Source organism: Schistocerca serialis, chromosome 1, assembly GCF_023864345.2.
Source record: "Schistocerca serialis cubense isolate TAMUIC-IGC-003099 chromosome 1, iqSchSeri2.2, whole genome shotgun sequence".
In the NCBI taxonomy this organism is placed as follows: Eukaryota; Metazoa; Arthropoda; class Insecta; order Orthoptera; family Acrididae; genus Schistocerca; species Schistocerca serialis.
In genome coordinates, this window is record NC_064638.1 from 461585620 (window position 1) to 461612040 (window position 26421).

Below are 26421 nucleotides of genomic sequence, written 5' to 3' on the forward strand. Positions count from 1 at the left end.
CACTCTTCCTTGCTGGGACGTGATATTCCCTATTGTCGTTGCAAGATCACGTACACGAGAAAGAACCTTAGGGGACAGAGCACCTCCAACTTCGCGCAGCGCAATAAGTAACTTTCCAGCCAATTTATCATCCAGATTAACAGTCAGCCTAACGGAATACGAATGCGTTAAGATATTTATGTTAGTTCATTTGGTACCTCTAATTTCGAGGGTTCATTTCATAGGCATTTCAATTCCGACTGGCCGGAGTTGAAAACAAATTCCTTACTGAACAATGGGATAAGTTTGATTATCTCATCTACAAATTTTCGGACGGATTTCACAGTTTGCTGCACGTGGTCAAGTTGACGCTTTGTTTGAAATTTCGTTGCCTTACTTCTTCCAATACTGCAGCACTGTTTGAAGTTATGCAGTCAGCCACTGCTTCCCTTGAAGTCACTTTATTTACGTCGCGCGCAGTTTGATGCGCACGACGTAGTAGGTCGCTATCATGCACATGCTGTAAATGAAAACACCGCCATTTGACTACACTGTCGTTTATTTAGTTTCGACCTATTACAATATATGTCAATGACAAAACCCAATTACTTGAAAATGGCATAAAAGGCCGACCGAAACCTGGGTCGTAATTAAACAAACAACAATTCAGTCAAATGGCGGTGTGTCCATCTAAAAAAATTCCTGTAAATTGAATCTAGCACCTTTGAAACGCGCAGACACCAGTTTTTGTAACAAGTGCGTCTTGTCCTCCCTTTAATATCCTTAGTTTTTCTTAGCACAGCATGGTAATACTGCTCCGGACAACGATTATCCTTTACCACGTTTCACAGGAGACGGGATTATTGACTCCCTGCCCGACAAGGTTGATGGTTGATGAACTACATGGTTCGACACCTTTTTCAATATCACTGTCACTTGTTAAACATCTACATCTACATCCATACTCCGCAAGCCACCTGACGGTGTGTGGCGGAGGGTACTTTGAGTATCTCTGTCGGTTCGCCCTTCTATGCCAGTCTCGTATTGTTCGTGGAAAGAAAGATTTCGGTATGCCTCTGTGTGGGCCCTAATCTCTCTGATTTTATCCTCATGGTCTCTTCACGAGATATACGTAGGAGAGAGCAATATACTGCTTGACTCCTCGGTGAAGGGATGTTCTCGAAACTTCAACAAAAGCCCGTACCGAGCTACTGAGCGTCTCTCCTGCAGAGTCTTCCACTGGAGTTTATCTATCATCTCCGTAACGCTTTCGCGATTACTAAATGATCCTGTAACGAAGCGCGCTGCTCTCCGTTGGATCTTTTCTATCTGTTCTATCAACCTTATCTGGTACGGATCCTACACTGCTGAGCAGTATTCAAGCAGTGGGCAACCAAGCGTACTGTAACCTACTTCCTTTGTTTTCGGATTGCATTTCCTTAGGATTCTTCCAATGAATCTCAGTCTGGCATCTGCTTTACCGACGATCAACTTTATACGATCATTCCATTTTAAATCACTCCTAATGCGTACTCCCAGATAATTTATGGAATTAACTGCTTCCAGTTGCTGACCTGCTATATTGTAGCTAAATGATAAGGGATCTTTCTTTCTGTGTATTCGCAGCACATTACACTTGTCCACATTGAGATTCAATTGCCATTCCCTGAACCATGCACACGTATTGTCATCGCTGTACTCCTCATGAACATTGTCCGCGCTTTTGAGCGTATACGACAGCACACATTCCACTGACTCATCTTGCAGAAACGCTATTTTATCTGTCACTTCTTTCTCAATCTACAAAATTCCTTGGGTTCCTTTCTGACGAAATGTCAAGTTCTGCAACTGGTTCTCTAGAAATAATGCAATATTAGCTTTGTTTATCGTTGCCATTGCTCTGCTTTGTATCAACAACGCTAATACTGTAGCACTACTGTGGGTTACTCGTCGACAAAGCAGTTCAACTACGCTCCGTAGCCTCATGCTGTGCTCGCCATTGGATACCTCCAATCCTGCTCCATGTTGTCATTAACAGCCAATATTGTGATTGTACGGTACACAATACGTGGGACGTTAAATACCGTAAACATCATGGCCTTTTGCACTCAAGGGGTTCACTGTTAGAAGATGAAACAGGTGTACTAAGAGACTGCCTACACCACGCGTGTCCGACCCCTGCTAGAGTATTACTGTGTGGTATGGGACTCTTACCGGATAAGATTGACTGAGGACATCGAGAAAGTTCAAAGAAGGGAGCTCGTTTTATGATGTCGCGAAATAGGAAGGATTGTGACACTGATATGACACGCAGGTTGGTGTGGCAAGGAAAAATTGAAGTGTTCGTTTTTCCCGCGTGCTGTTTAAGACTGGAACGGTAGAGGAATAGAGTGAAAATGGTTCGCTGAACCCTCTGCCAGGCACTGAAGTGTGAATTGCGAGGAGTCATGCACATGGAGATGGCGTTACTCCTCTCTGCTTTAAGTTGAACTAAATTGCTAATCATTAGCATATCCAAACGTGTAGTATACTCCATGTCAAATGGACGTTTGTTGCATAACGTCATCGTGGCGTTGCAGTTTTAATTATCAGCACTGTAGCAAAAATTGAAGAGCCAGTGGAGATATTACCAATTTAGTTCCTAATATTTGCTCTTAGTCATCACTAATAACAAAATAAACAAGAAGTCTTAGTTTTACGATATGCATGACATCTCTGTATTTTCGTTAGTTACAGACGTCACCCATGGCACGGATCCCAAGCTGCCATTCTGTTGTCAGGTTGGTCACTATCCGGAAGAACCAGTTACCGGCGGCAGAGCATAGAAAACAGGCAAACACACACGTGCGGCGAGTGCTCTAAACGGCATACTAATAACGGGCAAATAGTGGTCTTCTGCTGCCGTGGACGGGCCATGGTCGCTTGTTTCAGTGGACGACAAATATTTGTCCCGACGCGGGAGGCAGGGGCCCTGTTTTGTCTCGTTTCACTGGAGCACGAGTTCGCAGGCTGGCGTTTATCACTTAAGTCTACCGCGAAGAGAGAGACCAGAGTTGTGCACACAAATGTAAATTTCTGTTTTCGCAAAGTCTGGGCCGTCGGTCGTGTGCCGCCTGTTATGTCCGCTCACGACAGTCAGGAAGAAAGAAAAAGGTCTCTTAAGGACACAATCTCTCGTTCCAGGTCAGTTGCAGTTAGGTCAAAATACACGACGCGAAGGACACCCATAATTCCTCGAATAAACAGCAAATATCGAATTAAAATACAATTACTGATAGGAACTGCCTTGCTTTTAGAGGCATATTCGCAACGACAACTCCAAGATGTCTGTCTCCGCTGCACTCTCCCCGCCGCCCCTTCTTAAAGGGCCGTACACGCGGCATCGATGGTTGTGAGTAGTTTCAAATATATGAACCGGAGCTTGTGATACGCTGCAGATTTGAGTCATGGTGCTGTCCACCATTCAAATTTGTTACCAGTTCTGATGGTGTACATTATTTAGTTCCACTTCAAATGCGTTCAGAATGTGTGTTTACCAAAGAACATACTAATTTTTACATAATCATTTCTTGTATTTTATCTAAGTTACAGTCAATCAGTTAGCTTCTAGAATGAGATTTTCACTCTGCAGCGGAGTGTGCGCTGAAATGAAACTTCCTGGCAGATTAAAACTGTGTGCCCGACCGAGACTCGAACTCGGGACCATTGCCTTTCGCGGGCAAGTGCTCTACCAACTGAGCTACCGAAGCACGACTCACGCCCGGTACTCACAGCCTTACTCTCGGTCGGGCACACAGTTTTAATCTGCCAGGAGGTTTCATATCAGCGCACACTCCGCTGCAGAGTGAAAATCTCATTCTGGAAACATCCCCCAGGCTGTGGCTAAGCCATGTCTCCGCAATATCCTTTCTTTCAGGAGTGCTAGTTCTGCAAGGTTCGCAGGAGAGCTTCTGTAAAGTTTGGAAGGTAGGAGACGAAGTACTGGCAGAAGTAAGGCTGTGAGTACCGGGCGTGAGTCGTGCTTCGGTAGCTCAGTTGGTAGAGCACTTGCCCGCGAAAGGCAAAGGTCCCGAGTTCGAGTCTCGGTCGGGCACACAGTTTTAATCTGCCAGGAAGTTTCATAGTTGGCTTCTGTTGATCCTTCGCTCATTTTATCGATACCATTTAGAAACATCTGTAACTTGGTAACTGAATGTTTTTGAGACGGGGTGCTCCTGCTGACATACCGGCCGTTTAAAAATAAAAGGAAAGGTATGTTAGGGCTCTTTTCACTTTGAGTCAGGAGACTCTTCCCAAAAGGGGAAAGAATAAAAATAAAAATAAAAATGTGGTAACAATAAGACAACGGAAACCAGTGATACGACCTAACGATTGGAGACGGCCGGCCGTTGTGGACGAGCGGTTCTAGGCGCTTCAGTCTGGAACCGCACGACCGCTACGATCGCAGGTTCGAATCCTGCCTCGGGCATGGATGTGTGTGTTGTCCTTAGGTTAGTTAGGTTTAAGTAGTTCTAAATTCTAGGGGACTGATGACCTCAGATATTGCTCAGAGTCATTTGAACCATTTGATTGGAGACACCGACTAGTTAATTTCATGGTGTTTCCCCCTTTTCAAAAATGAAGATGAAAAAGAAGAGCCAGTATGATATTAGGATTTATACTAATTCCATTCTTTCCTGAGTTTACAAAATACTGGAAATAAGTCTAGGAAAAATATTCGTGGAAACTTCCATAAAAATGTTATACTTTGGAAAATAGGATATAGAAAGACGTCAAAACAAACACGATGGTCAGAAAAGATTGTGTAATTCCCAATGGTTTATATATCAATGTGTAAATTTAAACTCTTAAATTTAGTAGTGGTGATAGTGGTGAGTATGTTGGATTTCAGGATGCAAAATAAAATTTATCAAATATTTAGCTGTAGCTCAGGAAGCTCGCAAAGACGACTAGGGCAATTCTTGGGTTTCCAGCAGGAAGTCAGTTTGTGTTTCGACCGCTGTCATTATCTTCTTTGCCACCCTGGAAACATTGAAAGTTTTCATCAGCAACATACGGCACGAAAATCAACAATCTCTCATACACGGTGCAGTCATATTAACGTGACCACCACCTCTGTTCGACGTCAACGTGCAAAGGCAGCACCATCATTGAAGTGTGTATGAATATTTCGTGAGGACGCGGAAAACAGTGTAGTCGTTGAGATAATGCGGAAACGGGTCGATTCATCTGACGTCCAGAAGGGCATGATCATTGGCTTTCGGGCCATGGGTGGGAGCATTTCCGAAACGGCTAAGTCTGTAAACTATTCGCGTGCCGCCGTCATAAAGTACACCGTGCATGGCAAAAAGGCACCATCCAAAACAGGCACCGAGGTAACTATGGTGCACCACGGGCCATGGATGGCTGAGGTGAACGACGGCTGCGCAGATGTGTACGAGCGAATAGACGTGCAATTGTTGGGCAACTTACCACCCAGATGAACCGAGGTGCTACCAATAGTCTCCTCAAGGACCGTTTAGAGGACGTTCGTGCGTACTGGCCTCTGCAGTAGGCGCATGGTTCATGCACCCAAGCTGAAAGCTGTTCATCAGCGGCGAAGGCTGGAATTTGCACGCCAGTACCGCACTGGGCGTCCACTGAGTGGGACAGGTGGCTTTCTCAGATAAATCATGCTTTGTGCTCCATCGGACAGATCGCTGGTAGCAGCAATCGTCGGAACGGCACAGACCAGAGGAAGGAGCGTTATGGCCTGGCGAATGTTTTCATGGCATTCCCTGGCCGCCTCATTCTGGAAGGCACAGTGCATCAACGCAAGTATGCATCTATCCTTGGGGACCATGTTCACTCCTACGTGCTATCTACCAACAGGACAATGCAATGTGACAAACAGCTCGCAGTGTACGTGTGTGGTTCGAAGAGCACCAGTATGAATTTACCGTACTCCCCTGGCCACCAAATCCCCTCCGATTTAAACCCAATTAAAAATATGTGGGATTAACTCGATCGTGTTGGTCGTGCTACGGATGCTCCACTGCGAAACCGGGAGTCGGTATGGCCCCATATCCCGGTCGGTACCTTCCAGATCGTCACTGATTCTCTCCCTGCACCTCCGCGCGGCAAAACGTTCCAATAAAACTTCACGAACAATAATTTTTTTATATCTGTATTTCTGACTTACATGATATTTAAAGTTGTCAGTGTGAAAATACACATGTCGATTGTACCTACAAAGAGCGGTGTTGGACCAAAAAAATTTATTATTATTATTATTATTATTATTATTATTATTATTATTAAAATACATAGGAAACTAAATTCTTTTGTGTCTGTCACAAAATATTGTCTTTGGAAGACCTGGAATAATTGTGTTTTAATAGATACCTTTGATGTAAATTTCTGGAGGAACTCTTGTTGTTTTTATGTCGAGCTTGTTCGAATTATAAATTGTGTAACGTGGATTGGAAGTAATTAGCGGAGGGTTATAAATAAAATGTAGAAAAATGAAACAAATAACCTTTATCATTTCATGTGGTAACGTATATTGCAAAAACTGCAACCCCGAAACCGTTTCTTGCAAATAGGATCCCTCACTAGGAAAAACTATGCCAGAAGCGAGAACGAGTGGTAACAGATAACGAACAGATCTTTTTTTAAATTTCAGCTTGAACTCTTAGTCAATGTTGTTTTTTCTCTTATTTGTCCTCAAGACAATGAGAAAATGATGCCAACTAAATCAGAGGACTTATCTGTGAGGTTTGTCTAAAAATGTCATAATTAAAACGTATTTTTGGAATAGTAAAGTAGAGATAGGCTAAAAAAATTCCACTGTACGAACAAAACAATTGCGGCATGGAAGGGAAGTGTGGAAAAGGGAATGATTCATCTATATCATACTCCGAAAACCACCGAATGGTGTGTGACGGAGGGTACTTTCGGTACCACTACCGGATCCCTACAACCCTGTTCCACTCGCGGATAGTGCGTGGGAAGAATGATTGTCGGTAAGCCTCTGTATTGGCTCCAATTTCTCGAATTTTCTCCTCGTGGTCAGTGCTGTCCCGAAATTTCAATAGTAAATCTCTCTGTGATGCATAACGCCTCTCTTGTAACGTCTACCAGTGGAGTTTGTTTAGCATCTCTGTAACGCTTTCTCGCCAGCTAAACGATCCCGTGACGAAACGCGCCGCTCTTCGTTGGATCTTCTCTATCTCCTCTATCAGTCCTACCTGACAGGGATCCCAGACAGATGAAAAATACTCTAGAATCGGGCGAACAAGCACCTTATAAGCCACTTCGTTCGTGGATGAGTTACATTTCCTTAAGATTCTTCCGATGACTGAGTCTGGTGTCTGTTTTTCCCACTATCTGTTTTATATGGTCATTCCACTTAAGGTCGCTCTGGATAATTAGGCCTAGATATTTTGCGGCGGACGCTGTCTCCAGCTGTTTGTCATCAATAGTGTAACAGTAGTGGATTTCTTTTCCTATGTATGCGCAATATGTTACGTTTATTTACATTCAGGGTCAACTGCCAGAGCCTGCACCATTCATCAATTCTCTGCAGGTCGTTCTGCAAATTCTTACTATTTTCTGGCGTTGCTTCTTTGGTATAGACAAATGCATCATCTGTGAATAGCCTTAAAGAGCACCCGACGCTTCCTACTAGAACATTTTGTGTATATATTGTAAACAGCAACGGTCTTATCACACTTTCCTGTGGTACTGCGGATATTACCTTTACATCTGTCGATTTAATTCCGTTAAGAGCGACGTGTTGAGTTCTATATGCAAGGAAGTCTTGAATCCAGTCGCAGGTCTGCACCGATACTCCGTAAGCTCGTATTTTTTTTCATTAAAAGGCAATGCGGGACGGTGTCAAATGCCTTACTGAAATCAAGGGGCGGACGGTGGATCTGCAAGTATGATCATCCTGTCATGAGCACCCGCTTGATATAACATACTTAACGACGCCAAGTTATGTCAAAAGGGAGTAATATGTTAAAAGTTCAAGAAACTCTGTCGTTTGTGTGGCTTGTGTCTGCTACAGGGGAATCTATTGTCTTAGTTTAACGTATCAGTCAGCTGCAACTCACCAGAGCAAAGCTTGTAACACCGCTAGTTCTATACTGAAAACGTTCAATTAAGTTTTTAGTTTAAGGCTGCTTGTTATCAGTATCACGAGGAGCTATGATCACGCGAACAAGAAGAGTTTCGGCCTTTGGTGATTTTACAAAAACATTTCGAACTATTTGACGTTAAACACTGTGCAGGGGAGCAGCCTACTCACGCCGTAATAAATTCACATCAGTCTTTCCATTGTGTGCTAGCCAGTCCGCTGTAACTAGCTCTGACGTCATAAATGTTGCGCAATACTTTAAAAATCAAGTAAATAACCTAAAATGTTTCTAGCATGTCAGGAGTAATACTAAATTAATATGTTTTGAATATCAGTTCGATAACTTTAACCATTTTCGAAATTTGGACGTTTTTCTGTAAAAATCATTGGCGCAACAGAAAAGAGCTAGAGACTTAAAAATTTATATTTAGATTCCTTTTTCATAATAACTTAATAGAAACAGTACTTTGTATTTCACAAATTAAGATTTTAGTTGATATTCATAATTTTCTGGTTTTTGTCTTAAAAATTAAGGAAGCAAGATAGATTAAGTAGGTTAATAAATAAGGCTAGGATGTTTATATTTAAGCAGAATGGAGATCCGCTATAACCATAAAGATGTGATAAGTTTCATTTGAATAACTATAAAACTATAGCGATAGCGTATCTCCAAAGGGCAAGTTCAGAGCTGGTCTACTGCGTGTAGTGTAATTAAATTAATTCTCTCGCCCAAAATATTTAACTTAGCCACGTCAAACTTTTATTATGATTACTTACCTGTGTGTTGAATGCACATTTCAATTGAGAGCTTCATCGGCTATCAGCGAAAGAAGCTGTGATTTATTCAATAACTTAATGTGGTGCATTACTAGCCCAGCGGCTAGTCGGGAGAGCCGATTTGATCGGGCGTTCCCTTAGCCGTCCGCACCGCGGCTTTATATATAAGAACGCTGCGCGAGGAAGCAAGGCCCCAGTTCTCTCCAGAAGCTGAATAGCACACTATCTGTGTCGGGAGTCGCGTCGCGTCGGTATCATTGCTATAAACAGCCTCGGATGCCGTATTAAGTTACTCGAGATATGCGTAACCATGAAATCATTTTCGAGTGAAGTGTTAATTCTGGGATGATTTTAATTATCGATCTTCAGTTTGCGTATGTCGTATTTTCACGTGCCGCCGCGGGACAGACATTCTACCATTATTTAGCGTGGCGTTTGATGAACATTATCATCAAATTATGGCGAGCATTCATTTAAATATTTAATTTGGACAGTTATAGTTGCATCAGCGCATTAGACTCAGAACTGCTCTGTTAGTCAGATTGTGTGGATTCTTTTTTTTTTTTCATCTGTGACTTTCAGAATATACTCAACTATTTTAGAAAATCGTTTTTGATTATGAATCCCAGACAATCTCCTAATTCCTCAGAGCTATAAGCTGCAGCTATAAGTGTGTTTCTCAGATGAAGTGGGCACTAGGAATTCTAATTACAGGCTTCACGTTTTGCTAATCACTTTCTGGTTGCCAATATTGTAGTTAGAGAGCCAATGTTGAGAACGGCGAAAGACAGCATAAATAACATTCTACAAAATTTTATATAAATAACAAGATCCACCGCCGCCCCACAAATGGTTAATCGGCCGTGAAGTGTTTCTACATTCAAACATTTATACAACAGTAAATTTTCTACCCGCCGCCCCACAACTGAATGTTACGGAAAGTACTACAGAACTATTTCATAGGGGTATTTCGACATGGCTTGAGGTCAGTAATACCAGGCGTTAAAAGTTATCAAACGCTGGAAGCGCTAGCCGCTGTTTGATGCCGAGTGTGCCACTATAAATTCTGAGCCATGCGCGCATTAGAATGGATTCGTGCTGCTCATGAAACTTCTTTGCTCGTCTTTTCCAAGCGTCTGGTTGGTCGGCGTCTCACGAAATGGCGTGTAGAGTCTCTCTGAGTTCACTTGACAACATTCGCACTCGTTTCTGCTCTCCTTGTTTGTCTGGCGTTCGGTTTAGTAACTGGTGGCTCACTGAGGACGTAAGTACGATTCTTCGCGCTGTCGGTGCTGTGGAAACTATGTGCATACCGCAGTTGAAAAATTATTGCTTTCCTCGCCTTGTATGGTTGCGGGATTCCGTTTTCGCGGTCACCACAATTTTTATTTCTGCTGCCTTGCTTTGTATGCTGTGCTGTGGGGGATTCATCTAAAAGTCTGTTGGCATTCGCGAAATCCCACATTCGTTGAGCAAAATTCAGTTTGGGTAATGTAACGCAGCTTACCTTTCTTTACCGACAGTTACATTAGCCGTAGATTTTTGTGTGGCCCAGCACTCCGTGTCAACAGTTCAAGCCCGAGCATTTTCAGCCTCTTTGTAAAGGGAAAACAGAATTTTATATTTTAATGTTGATTGTTTTGTGGAAGTCTCATTTCTTATCCATCCATTTACAATCAGTTATTTTTTTTTTACTTCTGTGCTTTCATTAACGGCCTATGTGTTATAACCACTAACCGTTTGCACTGTTTGTTTTCCTTTATAATTTTAATGTTACTCTGTGTCTGTTTAATATTTGAAAGACCCGAGTGATGTCTGAGTTAGTTCAAGCTGGAAAGTTATGTAAACCCACCATTTATTACAGTTTTGTGAACTTTGTTTGAAACTTGTAAGCTAGTTAACATTTATTCTCTTACTGTTTATCTGATCTGAAAGTCATGTGTACGAACTTTAAAGAATTTAGGTAAAAGTTGTGTAATTTTCATTGTCTTAATTATTAACGATTTTATAGTGGCTGTTCGAACTTCTCTTTTGACTGGTTTATTTTCTCAATGCTAAAATGAAGTTTAGACAAATAAATATTATTATTATTATTTCTTTACTTTCTCAGACGTTAAGTCTGGTTAAAAATGGGACGTGACGCGGACCTTGATCAAGCGTCACTTCCTTTTAACTGTACGGTATATATTATATTGCATTTAGGAACTTTCGGGTAATTGAACATGTATCAATAATTACGGATTTCTGTAATTGTATATATAAGTTTGGATGTAGCTGTATTGTATTGATGTAATGGTGGATATTGTGTGGTATGACTCCTGTAGTTGATAGTATAATTGGTATGATGTCAACTTTATTCTGATGCCACATGTCCTTGACTTCCTCAGCCAGTTGGATGTATTTTTCAATTTTTTCTCCTGTTTTCTTTTGTATATTTGTTGTATTGGGTATGGATATTTCGATTAGTTGTGTTAATTTCTTCTTTTTATTGGTGAGTATGATGTCAGGTTTGTTATGTGGTGTTGTTTTATCTGTTGTAATGGTTCTGTTCCAGTATAATTTGTATTCATCATTCTCCAGTACATTTTGTGGTGCATACTTGTATGTGGGAACGTGTTGTTTTATAAGTTTATGTTGTAAGGCAAGCTGTTGATGTATTATTTTTGCTACATTGTCATGTCTTCTGGGGTATTCTGTATTTGCTAGTATTGTACATCCACTTGATTTGCAAAGTCTGCATTTATCTGTTGTGGTATTGGGATCTTTAATAATATGCTTGCTGTAATATCTGGTGTTTATTGTTTGATCCTGTATTGCAATCATGAATCCTTCCGTCTCACTGTATATATTGCCTTTTCTTAGCCATGTGTTGGATGCATCTTGATCGATGTGTGGCTGTGTTAGATGATACGGGTGCTTGCCATGCAGTGTTTTCTTTTTCCAATTTACTTTCTTCGTATCTGCTGATGTTACATGATCTAAAGGATTGTAAAGGTGGTTATGAAATTGCAGTGGTGTAGCCGATGTATTTATATGAGTGATTGCTTTGTGTATTTTGCTAGTTTCTGCTCGTTCTAGAAAGAATTTTCTTAAATTGTCTACCTGTCCATAATGTAGGTTTTTTATGTCGATGAATCCCCTTCCTCCTTCCTTTCTGCTTAATGTGAATCTTTCTGTTGCTGAATGTATGTGATGTATTCTATATTTGTGGCATTGTGAACGTGTAAGTGTATTGAGTGCTTCTAGGTCTGTGTTACTCCATTTCACTACTCCAAATGAGTAGGTCAATATTGGTATAGCGTAAGTATTTATAGCTTTTGTCTTGTTTCTTGCTGTCAATTCTGTTTTCAGTATTTTTGTTAGCCTTTGTCTATATTTTTCTTTTAGTTCTTCTTTAATATTTGTATTATCTATTCCTATTTTTTGTCTGTATCCTAGATATTTATAGGCATCTGTTTTTTCCATCGCTTCTATGGAGTCACTGTGGTTATTCAATATGTAATCTTCTTGTTTAGTGTGTTTTCCCTTCACTATGCTATTTTTCTTACATTTGTCTGTTCCAAAAGCCATATTTATATCATTGCTGAATACTTCTGTTATCTTTATTATTATCTTCACTTTCTCAGACGTTAAGTCCGGTTAAAAATGGAGTGACGCGGACCTTGATCAAGCGTCACTTACTTTTAACTGTACGGTATGTGTTATATTGCATTTAGGAACTTTCGGGTAATTGAACATGTATCAATAATTTACGGATTTCTGTAGCTGTATATATATGTTTGGATGTAGCTGTATTGCATTGATGTACTGGTGGATATTGTGTGGTATGACTCCTGTAGTTGATAGTATAATTGGTATGATGTCAACTTTATCCTGATGCCACATGTCTTTGACTTCCTCAGCCAGTTGGATGTATTTTTAAATTTTTTCTCCTGTTTTCTTTTGTATATTTGTTGTATTGGGAATGGATATTTCGATTAGTTGTGTTAATTTCTTCTTTTTATTGGTGAGTATGATGTCAGGTTTGTTATGTGGCGTTGTTTTATCTGTTATAATGGTTCTGTTCCAGTATAATTTGTATTCACCATTCTCCAGTACATTTTGTGGTGTATACTTGTATGTAGGAATGTGTTGTTTTAAAAGTTTATGTTGTAAGGCAAGCTGTTGATGTATTATTTTTGCGACATTGTCATGTCTTCTGGGGTAATCTGTATTTGCTAGTATTGTACATCCGCTTGTGATGTGATCTACTGTTTCTATTTGTTGTTTACAAAGTCTGCATTTATCCATTGTGGTATTGGGATCTTTAATAATATGCTTGCTGTAATACCTGGTGTTTATTGTTTGATCCTGTATTGCAATCATGAATCCTTCTGTCTCACTGTATATATTGCCTTTTCTTAGCCATGTGTTGGATGCGTCTTGATCGATGTGTGGCTGTGTTAGATGATACGGGTGCTTGCCATGTAGTGTTTTCATTTTCCAATTTACTTTCTTCATGTCTGTTGATGTTATGTGATCTACAGGGTTGTAGAAGTGGTTATGAAATTGCAGTGGTGTAGCCGATGTATTTATATGACTGATTGCCTTATGTATTTTGCTAGTTTCTGCTCGTTCTAGAAAGAATTTTCTTAAATTGTCTACCTGTCCTTAATGTAGGTTTTTTTATGTCGATAAATCCCCTTCCTCCTTCCTTTCTGCTTAATGTGAATCTTTCTGTTGCTGAATGTATGTGATGTATTCTATATTTGTGGCATTGTGATCGTGTTAGTGTATTGAGTGCTTCTAGGTCTGTGTTACTCCATTTCACTACTGCAAATGAGTAGGTCAATATTGGTATGGCATAGGTATTTATAGCTTTTGTCTTGTTTCTTGCTGTCAATTCTGTTTTCAGTATTTTTGTTAGTCTTTGTCTATATTTTTCTTTTAGTTCTTCTTTGATATTTGTGTTGTCAATTCCTATTTTTTGTCTGTATCCTAGATATTTATAGGCATCCGTTTTTTCCATCGCTTCTATGCAGTCGCTGTGGTTATCCAATATGTAATGTTCTTGTTTAGTATGTTTTCCCTTGACTATGCTATTTTTCTTACATTTGTCTGTTCCAAAAGCCATACTTATATCATTGCTGAATCCTTCTGTTATCTTTAGTAATTGGTTGAGTTGTTGATTTGTTGCTGCCAGTAGTTTTAGATCATCCATGTATAGCAAATGTGTGACTTTGTGTGGGTATGTTCCAGTAATATTGTATCCATAATTTGTATTATTTAGCATGTTGGATAGTGGGTTCAGAGCAAGGCAGAACCAGAAAGGACTTAATGAGTCTCCTTGGTATATTCCACGCTTAATCTGTATTGGCTGTGATGTGATATTATTTGAATTTGTTTGGATATTAAGTGTGGTTTTCCAATTTTTCATTACTATGTTTAGAAACTGTATCAATTTAGGATCTACTTTGTATATTTCCAATATTTGTAGTAACCATGAGTGGGGTACACTATCAAAAGCCTTTTGGTAATCAATGTATGCGTAGTGTAGCGACCTTTGTTTAGTTTTAGCTTGATATGTCACCTCTGCATCTATTATCAGTTGCTCTTTACATCCTCATGCTCCTTTGCAACAGCCTTTTTGTTCTTCATTTATAATTTTGTTCTGTGTTGTATGTGTCATTAATTTCTGTTTAATGACTGAAGTTAATATTTTGTATATTGTTGGTAGGCATGTTATGGGGTGATATTTAGCTGGGTTTGCTGTGTCTGCTTGATCTTTAGGTTTCAGATATGTTACTCCGTGTGTAAGTGTATCAGGGAATGTGTATGGGTCTGCAATGTAACTGTTAAATAATTTAGTTAGATGTGAATGTGTTGAGGTGAACTTCTTTAACCAGAAATTTGCTATTTTGTCATTTCCAGGGGCTTTCCAATTGTGAGTAGAATTAATTGCTTGGGTGACTTCATGTTGCAAAATTATCACTTCAGGCATTTCATCTTATTATTATTATTATTATTATTATTATTATTATTATTATTATTATTATTATTTCAATTTTGATTTAGCATCTTACCGCTCCCAGATCCAAGCTCCCTACCAGTTCAACTTCTATATTTCATATTTCATCTTATATATAAAGGTTATTGTGGATTCACAAAACGTGAGAATTTGCAATGGTTTCTGTTGTTTCATAGAATACTGAGCGCAAAGTTTGTATTATTTTACATTAAACTATAATAATTTTGTAAAGCTACGGACATCTTGGAGACAACTGCAATCGTTAGGTGGAATTTCTCTTATCACTTCTGGTAGCAATAATTGGGTTATAGTCAAGAGACACTGGAGATAAGAGAGAGGAGAGGGTAAGCAGTTCTATAGCATAATTTTTCTCGCCCGCCGCCAATGTGCCACTGTTTCAGGGCACTGTTGTTGTTGTTGTTGTTGTTGTTGTTGTTGTTTTCACTGCGAAAACGGGTCGATGCAGCTCTCAGAGTGAGTCTCCCCCATGTAAGCCTTCTCACCTCTGTTAACTACTTCAACTGCGTCAATTAGAATCTGCTTACAACTTTACCCCCACATTCTCCTCTATGAGCAAATACCGATTCCTTATGTGCTATCAAGCGATCCCATCTATTAGCAGTGTCACGATTTTTTTACCTTACTCCAAGGGTAGATAAACGGGGAAGAAACACCAGCTACAAAAAACACACCCCAGTCAGGGCAAATTTCACCGAAAGTTGGATTTTTTTAGCAGTATGGAAAGTAATGATGACGGGTATTAACGCCGGCCGTGGTGGCTAAGCGGTTCTAGGCGCTCCAGTCCGGAACCGTGCTGCTGCTAGGGTCGCAGGTTCGAATCCTGAGTCGGGCATGGATGTGGGTGATGTCCTTAGATAGAAGTAGTTCTAAGTCTAGGGGACTGATGACCTCAGATGTTGAGTCTCATAGTGCTCAGAGCCATTTGAACCATTTTGAACGGGTATTAACACCGCCGGACGTAGAAAAGTCCCAAGACTAAAAACACAAAGGAAGTAAACGCATTGTCTGCCAAAGGGCATTGGTTTGTATCTATGGGGCATGTTGAAAATTTGGGCCAGACCAGTATTCGAACCCGGGTCTCCTGCTTACTAGGCATCCGGACACAGTCGTCACCGCAACTGCACAGACTACCCTAGCATGCCTCCCGTCAGATCCAAATTCTCAACTTATATCACACTGCTGATGCAGTGCCCCCTCTTCTCGTTAGCCTCATTACACGCGGCCGGCCGCGCTGGCCATGCGGTTCTGGGCGCGTCAGTCCGGGACCGCGCGACTGCTACGGTCGCAGGTTCGAATCCCGCCTCGGGCGTGGATGTGTGTGATGTCCTTAGGTTAGTTAGGTTTAACTAGTTCTAAGTTCTAGGGGACTGATGACCTAAGATGTTAAGTCCCATAGTGCTCAGAGCCATTTGAACCATTTGAACCTCATTACACGCGGCATCTCGTCGATTCCCGTAAGAGTTCGACCTTGGTGTGCGTGACCCAAGGAACACACACCACATGTGTAGCCTTAGGACTGTCCCTATCTGCGGTTCGTACGAGTATGAAAAACGACACTACAGTGAATGAGTTCCACATTCCTTCGCATATAACAGCTGATTTCTCACAGGGCTTGTAAATACTCAAAAAAATTCGAAAGAGCAGCTTGTGTTACATCGTTAGAGGCGACAAAACATGGTTTTCTTAGTAGAACGTTACAACGAAATCGCAAAAGGCAAAGGATGTTTGAAGATGTGGTACAACTATCTCAAAAAATGTCCGCAAAAGAATGGTGCTTGACCCCTTCTCGAAAAATAATATTTAAACATGAAGCGCAGACTATTATTTGCTTCTAATCATACTGGCGTTAAACCATCAAAGAACTATAACCAGTTTGTTCGCGTGGCCATCTTCCACAGCAAGTACAGGACTACTTGTTTTGTAAATAAAACCGCCTTTTCCTGCTGTCGGAACTCAAAATTGTGCTACATGTCGCTAACAAGGTGGTAGTGCAACCTCCAGACCGGATGAGAGGAAACGCAAATCACAGCACATCGTAAGTAATTACTTTTCTACATAAAAAAATCGCGACGTGAATTGTTTGATAATCTAAAAATAACAAAACTGTATAGCTATATATCGCACTGATGATGCCATAGAACAAGAAAAAGGCGAAACGCGATTAGGAAAAATAAATTAAGTGGCAGCAGCAAAAAGGCGGTTTTATTTACAAAACAAGTATAATTATAATCAGTATATACTTCCATCGCCGGCCGGGCGGTTCTAGGCGCTTCAGTCTGGAACCGCGCGACTGCTACGGTCGCAGGTTCGAATCCTGCCTCGGGAATGGATGTGTGTGATGTCCTTAGCTTAGTTAGGTTTAAGTAGGTCTAAGTTCTAGGGGACTGATGACCTCAGATGTTAAGTCCCATAGTGCTCAGAGCCATTTGAACCACTTTTTGAACAATTTTGGTACCTCTATCACCACGACTCTTTCCAGAATATCAGTAATCAAATGGGTACACATTTCTTGACAATTCTCTCGAAACCCGATCTTGTTTCCACACGTAAGTATTCTTGGACACGAATTTTCAACAAATACGCTACCGTAGGCGTCGCACATTGAACAAGCCCAAGTCACTACGAAAAATGATTTAGCCTACGGCTTTGAGGGATGAAAAGATGGATTAAGTAGTGGAAATAATGCTAAGAAGTATAGTAATTGGGGTGGTTTTGCTTTCACGTTACATATACTGGGTAAGCAGTGACAGGTTATTACGCAAAGGCTCCGTCTGAAAGATCGGTACCGCTGTCTCGAGAACGTCCTTTTGGACACACGCGATGCCGGTCCTCCCAGCTGCTTAAGCTTAACGCTAACGCCATGGATCTACAGACAACTGTAGCAATGGAAAGATCGCCATCATCATCATTTCTGCTAGAGACGACACGGAACAGGACTCACCATTCTTCTTGTGTCTTAGTTCCCCGACGCCAGTGGCACCATATCGATGTTTTAGTCACTCGCCGACCAAATTACTCCATAGCACTGATCACTGGCGTACAAGATAGTAACTCTTCACATTCCAAAAACTCAGATCCTCTGCTATCAATCCCCATCACCCCACAGGCCTCAGCACCACAGTAAGAAACTTCCCACGTTACCACTGGAAGACTGATAAACGCACGTCCCTTTGCAAACGTATCTCGCTACTGAACTTCACATTTGCATATTACGACGTACCTCTAGCTGTAGCTGGGTGATTCCGGCGGATTCCAGATTCTCACGCAGTCCTCACAGTCATTTAAGATACCATTTGACCTGGAACGGAATGCAGGTGTTCTGCACGTGACGGGCAATCTACGGGAGTTGTAACATCAACTGCTAATTTTCGAAGGCTTTTAAGCACGCGGATTTCACATCCGATAATCCTGTTATGTGGAAAACTGGAATGACACGCTGGGAGCGTGGTTGAAGAGCAGCGCACACGTTCTGCCAGCTACACGCGTTTGCTGCTGCATTAACGTGTTTACTGTGGGACTCTTGTATAAGACGAAAATAATGCTCTCGTGCTCCGCTGTGACATTCAGCGATACCGGTGCGGTATCTGATTTGGAGAGACCAACTGAAAGCGCGGAATGGACTGCTACAGTACAGGAACATTCTGTAATTGTAAATTTTCACGACTGCTCTATTATAGTTGCAATTTATCCCCGCAGAACACGCCACTAACTGTCCACTATACGCTGAGTGAACTACGGTTATTATAGCACGTGAGAGGAACAGGACCCGAGGTTCGAAACAGGTTTTTGTTGCATGCCTAAGCATAACTATACAGACAGCACTTCTAAATACAAGGATTTTTTTTAGTAATTAGACAGCAGTTTGAAACGGAAATTTGTTATTATTAAAATATACATATTGGTCTGTATACAGAATCTCCAGTTTCATTACGTAAACTTTCTCTTACGTTGTTAACGCAAGTATTGTTAGAAACTGTGGAACTGTATTCTGTTTTTCGCATGTGTAGGTGCCAGATAAAACTAATGCCAGTTGAAGCAGGTGCTAGACAGCTCCATTGGAAGTCTAATCGCGAAGTATGTTCCTGCCACAAACTAGGTGACTTGCAAATCCCTCGTTCGAAAAGGTTCTAGGTTATAATTATAAAACGATCTGAAAAATTATTCCGTACGTTAAGTAATCCAATGGCCAAGTTAGGGATGTACAGGTTGGGGCAAATAAAAGTGGCCAGATCGAGTGGATACGACTGGACGTGAATGTATGCATGTAACCACACCCCGTGATGCGCACGCCACGTGTACACCCGCTACGTAATCCACACCGTTTCAGAGCATGGTGCGGACTGTCGGGGTGGAGCAGTGCAAAGGGGACGATGGTACTCACAGCGGAGCGGCGGGTGTTCGTTGCGGAGAGTTACTTGACAACGAAGTCGTGGAAACGGTGTGGTCAGTTGTTTGCTGAGAAGTTTAATGGTGTCAAAGTGTCAACAAGGAGAGTGTCGTGCAACGCTTAATCTGAAAATGGCGCCAGTCAGGATCGGTTGTGAACAAGTCAAAAAACATTCCGAAAAGTGCCCGCACGTCAGGAAATGTGGGTGCAGTTCACCAGAAAATGCATCAGAGTTCTACCAAATCAGCCCGACGCCTGTCACAAGAGACCGGCATATCACGTCGATCATATTGAAGAATGCTCCATCTGGACCTGCACATGCATCCTTACCGAGTGTCTGTAGTTAATGCATTAAAAGCAGCAGATGCTCTTCAGCGCCTCCAGTTTTATGGGTGGCTGTTCACTGAGATAACAATGAACGGCTTAGACATGTATCTTTCTTTATGTCTGATGAAGCCGGTTTCACTTGAGTGGTTATGTCAGTTCACAGAACCACAAGTTATGGACAGTGGAGAATCAGCATAACTTCCACGAAACATCATGCATGATCAGAAGGTTGGGGTTTCGTGTGCAGTGTCTGCACACTGCGTTTGTGGCAGCATTAACGGAAGAGGAAAAGACCTACAGTTACTTCCAACAGGATTGAGCAACTGCCCGTACAACCGGGAAAACCTTGGCGCACACTTACACAATTTTGCAGAGGTCACGCTAGTCGCGGGCCCAGTTGGCCACACAGGTCACCTGACCTTTCAGTTTGCGATTACTTTGTGCGGGGAACTCTCAAGCCTAAGGTGTATCGCAACAACCCTCATAGTCTTTAAGAACTGCCACAAAACATTTCGGATGACATTGCAGCAACTCCAGCAGCCAGCTTCGCTCTACCTTCAGCAACTTACTGACCAGGGTCCAAAAGTGCCAAAAGATGAATGATGGGCACTTTCAACATCTGCCATAGTCAGGTTAGTACTGTATTTCCCTTCCTATGTTGTGTTTCTTTGTATCCTAGAACTAAGTTCTCCGGGCCGCTTTTACGAGGGCTATGCCGAAAGTTTTTAGCAGAATGTGTGAAAAAAAATTTATTTGCAAAAAACGTTTACAACTTTTCAAAATACTCTCCATTAGCACGTATACATTTTTCCATTCTCTGAAACCACTTAGAAAATGTGTCAGTCCAAGCTTCTTTTGGGATGTAACTTAGAGCACTCTCGTACGCTGCAATGGCCTCTTCATCTGATGAAAACCGCTGCCCTCGAATTTTTTCCGTAGTCTTAGGGAACAGAAAGAAATCACAGGGGACCAGGTCAGGTGAATAGGGGGGATGGGGTAACACTCGCACTTTTTCCTTCTCCAGAAAGTCCATCGTTCTGGCAGCCCTGTGCGCAGATGCATTGTCGTGATTCAGCAGAAGGTGCCCACTCTTGGACTTTGGATGCTGTGACTTCCATGTGGCGATGACTTTTGGAAGACAATCGTTCACGTACCATTCAGCATTGACTGTACGATGCTTGTCCAATGTCACAGAGGTGAGAGGCCCGATCTTTGTGAAAAAAGTTGCCACCATCTTTTTTCTAGAGCTCCGACTTCGTCGAACTTTTGTGGGTAGTTCCTCCCCTGGAAAGCACCACACAGAATACTGTGTCTTCGTTTCAGGGTCGTAATGGTAGACCCACGTTTCATCACCTGTGACGATATTGTAGGTGCCTTGGGACTTCCCTCCATTGAATTTTTCGAGCATGAAACGACACCAGTCCACTCTCGTCTCCTTTTTGCTTTCTGTCAGGGAATGTGGCACCCAAAGGGCACATCTCTTAGTAAGGCCTAAGTGACTATGAACGATGGTCTGTGCTGCTGTTGATCCAATATTTACGGTCCCTTCAATGTCGCAAAATGTAAGATGTGGATCATCTTTGATCATTTTCCTCACAGCATCAATGTTTTCAGGAGTCACAGCTGTTGCTGGCCGACCGGGACGAGGTTCATCTTCAATTGACTGCCGGCCCCTCGAAAACTCGCGAAATCAAGTTCCAACTATGGCCCTAGAAGGGGAAGCTTCACCAAAAACATGCATCGAAGAAGAATGGCATTGTTCGGCGCTTAAACCCTTTTTATAATCGTAAAAAAATCGTGGCGCGAAAGTCGCGGCGCGACAGCTCCATCCTGCACCGTCTCTGACTCAGTACTGCTTGTGCTTTCTTACTGTGCTGTGGGGGGATCACCGCTAGCCAGGGGCTGCGCGCTCAAGTATCAAGGTCGAAAAACATCGCTCTTTCGAATGAAAACAGCCCCATTGTCCTCCGCCTTACGGTTTACGGGCTGCTAAAAACTTTCGGCATAGCCCTCGTATTTGCCCCACCCTGTAGAGAGTGCGAAAGCGTCACCAAGACGCTCAGCCAGATCCAGTATCAGACGCTAAAAGAGAGGCGTTCCGCATCACGGTGTGGTTTACTGTTGAAATTCCAATCGCATATGTTTCCAGAACAGTCAACCAATATATTGGTTCCTCCCATGTACAGGGTGTTTATAAATGAATATCGGGGTTTTAACGCTTTATAATATTTATTACATTAAACTTACAATTATAAATGACATGTCAAATGGAAAAGCAACTCGAACAGTTGTATTTGGCACCAGTGCGCATGCGCAGCGCGCAGTGATTCCGCCGCAATGCGCTCGACAGCGGTAGTAGCGAAGATGGCGACTAGTGAACAGAAAGCGTTGTGTGTTTTGCAGTTTGCAAAGACCAAATCTGTAGTTACTGTGCAACGTGTGTTCCTGCTGAAGTTCGGTTGTGATCCTCCAAGTGATGATAACATTCATAGATGGCATCATCAATTTGAAGATACCGGCTGCCTTTGTACAGGGAAGAGCACAGGACGACCAAGAGTTAGTGAAGAGACTGTTGAGCGAGTGACAGAGTCGTTCACTGGTAGCCCAAAGAAATCAGTCCGGAAGGCTAGTCGTGAATTACAAGTTCCCAAGTCGACTGTTTGGAAAGTTTTAAGAAAACACGTACAACTACGTCCTTACCATTTACAGTTATTACAGGCTCTAAAGCCGGCAGACCATGGAATACGTGCCAACTTCGCAAACGAAATGTTATTTCATGACGATGAAAATTTTCTGGATTATGTTGTCTTCCATGATGAATCGTCCTTTCACCTTAGTGCACATGTTAACACTCACAATGTTCGCATCTGGAGCTCAGAAAATCCTCACGAATTGGTAAAAATGCAACGAGATTCTCCTAAAGTGACTTTTTTGTGTCGTATCCCAGCGGAAAGTTTATGGGCCTTTCGTTTTTGGTGAACCTGCTGTAACAGGCATTTCTTACCTTGATGCACTAGAGCAACGGCTCTTCCCTCAGTTGGAAGAAGATGAGCCAGAGAACTTCATTTTCCAGCAAGATGGTGCGCCACCTCACTGGCATAGCGAAGTACATGATTGGTTGAACTTCACTGTACCCAAGCGCTGCATAGGCTGCAAGGAGCCCAATGACAAGGCTTGTTTTGCATGGCCTCCACGTTCACCCGACCTAACGCCATGCGATTTTTTTCCTTTGGGGCTTCATTAAGGATCGTGTGTACGTGCCTCCGCTACCAGCAGACCTCCCTGAATTAAGAAACCGTATTGAAGCAGCTGTTGCTACAATCACTGAAGACACACTTATCAACGTTTGGGAAGAACTCAGATATAGACTGTGTGTGCCGTGTGACAAATGGTGCTCACATTGAACATTTATAAGGTTCTTGGTAAAACTGAGTTGCTATTTCATTTGATATATCATTTATAACTATAAGTTTAATATAATAAATACTATAAAGCGTTAACACCCCGATATTCATTTATAAACACCCTGTATATCTCGCGAAGAGACCATGAAGATAAAACTAAGAGATTCGATCTCCCACAGGAGCTTCTTTCTTCTTAAGAATCATTCGTGTCTGGTGAAGAAAAGGGGGTGGGGGATGACTGCTACGCAGAGTACCCTATGCTACACAACGTAAGGCGGCTTGTTTAGTATAGACGTAGATGTATTAACGTTATTATGAAGGACGAGAGGCAAACTCAGGCAGGCATGTAGCTTAATTCCTCTAGAGTAATACTGAGGGGCACGTCGAGATGTACGTCCCGATCTGACGGAGTGATTACTACAGTGTCTTAGGCTCTCATTCTATTAAATACACTGAGAAGGTGAAAGTACGCCGACTTCAATGATTTTAGGAACTACCAAGAATTCGCAGGGTCATAACATAGCTTCAGACTGTAAGATTGGAGCTTTTTTTTCCAAACAAAACACCTGAAAATAGCGACGTCAATTATTAATCACTGCGTTGACAAGCTCGTTAGCTCTTTGGAAAGACTGGCCCTAAGATGGGTTGCAACCAAATACCACAAAGAAGAAGCCGTTTTTACTGCTAATAGGCGAAAAAAATGGATGTTTTATGGGAACGCAGCTTTCTGTGCAAAGCAGTCTAAAAAAGAGTGATCGACAGTTATTCGACATTTTCGTAAGGCTACATTTTCATCAACTCTGAACGTGAAAATCCATCTCAAAGAGAGAAGTTTAAATATTTACACATATTTATACATCCGGCGTAAGTTCCTTGCATAACGCAAGAGATATCGAGGCGGTAGTTCAGTTCTAGTCACCTAGCCGCAATTAGTGTGGCGTACTATGTTCTCTATGATTAGAATAAAGCACCTTCTCGGTCCATTAACGTCACAAGAAGTGAAGGGATGTATGCTTCGTTACCGGCAAATCACCTCATGAAGAAATCACACTGAGTTAACGTCAATGTAAAAGCTGTTTTCCGAGTGTACACCCTAACTTGACATGTCAGTTAAGAAATGTCTGGATATATGATGGGGTGTTTTTTGGTTGGAAACCAACCACGGCTTCTCCTTTCCCGCTAGTTACGAATTTAACTAATGTTTCAACATGACGCAATACACGTTTCGCGAGCTTTCCCATCTTTCTTCGCCGAGACGCCAAATTCATGTCACGCTGTAATGTCACAACATATGACTATTTTTTTTTGCTTCAGTTTTGATCTTCGTTATCGCACAGGGTTTCTCCGCTTCCTGCATCCGCTTCATCATTCTTAGCGATTCATCCGGTCAACCCGTAACATATTCGGTAGTGGCCACATTCTCACAGGACGTCTGTTTTTATGGAATCATTAGACTGCTATGTGTGTACCAGTTACAACTTGAAACAAATTGTCAGTGATACTGCAGGAAAGTACAATTGTTGGCTTACTTTTCATACTGATTTCTGCATACGCTATAGGAAACATAAACGCACTGTTTTCTTGCACCAGGCATTGCTCAAATCATCCTCGGATTGACTTCGACGAGCAGAACGAAGTGAAATTACCGTCTAAATACCCATCGAAGCACTACGATCGCTGTTGTCGCATGCTCGAGCACGCAATAGATAAGATAGGTAATAACAGCACAATCAAGGAAATGTGCCTATAGCAACAACAGCTTAATTTTGTTTCAGAGTGTCAATACTTCGACACATCATCATCTTCGTTCCTGTGACAAAAACCGTTCCCGTATCGAAATTCATAGAAGCAATCCAAGATGTTCGTCTACCTCTCTGAAAAGTGTGTGCACTTTCCATCGCTTTCCTCAAATAACCGCCGACATGTTGGCTGATAGCAAGTTAAATGTGATTAACGCACGGAAGCATGTAATTCCATATTATCAAGAACGGTTTGTGATACACAGTATCTCAGCCTTCTGATTAAATACAACAAATAAAACTTTGAAAAGTTCTTGTTAGATTAAAGTTGGGTATCATACCGGGATTCAAAACTGCAGCGTTTCGTTTCGTGTAGCATATTATCAGTTGAGTTGTACGCGTCACAACCCATCCTCCAGCTTCAAGCTTTTTGAACCTATCTCATCCTCTCTGTACCCTGGCTCGAATAGGCACAAAACATAAACAGGTGATGGTAAAGTAGAAACAATGTAAAGAATACAGAGCATAAACAACTGCAACATGCATAACGGTAGACAAAAGTGTTCTTCCTTTTATCCAACTTAACGGATTTGCTCACAATTTCGACAACTGGGCCGAGCGGTCTAAGGCGCTGCAGTCATGGACTGTGCGGCTGGTCCCGGCGAAGGTTCGAGTCCCCCATCGGGCATGGGCATGGGTGTGTGTGTGTGTGTGTGTGTGTGTGTGTGTGTGTGTGTGTGTGTGTGTGTGTGTCCTTAGGATAATTTAGGTTAAGTAATGTGTAAGCTTGGGGACTGATGACCTTAGAAGTTAAGTCCCATAAGATTTCACACACATTTGAACATTTTTCGACAACTGGTTAATGCGCTCAGTATGGGGTGTGACCTACTGTGGCAGGAATACAGGCCTGACAACAACTGGGCCTTCTGTGATTCATGTCATCAGTCTCATTTGCGGCAATAACGCCCATTCTTCCAGCATCGCTGCTCACAAGCCTTGGAGAGTAGGTGGTGGATGCTGATGTGATGCAACCTGTTCAAATGGCTCTGAGCACTATGGGACTCAACTTCTGAGGTCATCAGTCCCCTAGAACTTAGAACTACTTAAACCTAACTAACCTAGGGACATCACACACATCCATGCCCGAGGCAGGATTCGAACCTGCGACCGCAGCGGTCTCGCGGTTCCAGACTGTAGCGCCTAGAACCGCTCGGCCACTCCGGCCGGCGATGCAACCTGTCTCCCTAGTGCATCCCAGACATGCTCTATGGGATTCAAATCGGGAGTGCGAGCAAGCCACACAATTCATGCAGCATCTTCCGTTTCCAAGAAAACATCAACCACCCGTGCCCTATGTCATCGAATATTGTCGTCCATCAATGTGAAGTTGTGCCTTGCAACAACTGTGCATGGGATACCAGGATCTCGTCACGATATCTGACAGCAGTCAATCGTTGCCGATTCACCAGTACAATTTTATGAGTGCGTGTTCGAGTGGTCAACCTAAACCCTGCCGACACCATTAGGATCCTCCTCGATATCGGTCTCTTTCCACGATGTTTGGGTTTCGAAATTGTGTTCCCTGTTCCCTCCAAATGCGAAGCCGTCGAGAATTACTTTCCAGACTAAATCGGGTCTCATCTTTGAAAGTAACATTGGCC

At 42.1% G+C, this 26421-nt stretch overlaps 1 protein-coding gene across 1 annotated transcript in view; it reads right to left on the minus strand.

The window, feature by feature from the left end:
* Nucleotides 1-26421, minus strand: part of LOC126473331 (sodium- and chloride-dependent GABA transporter ine-like) — a 353680-nt gene that overhangs the window by 292580 nt on the left and 34679 nt on the right. The gene's annotated exons all lie outside the window — the stretch shown is intronic.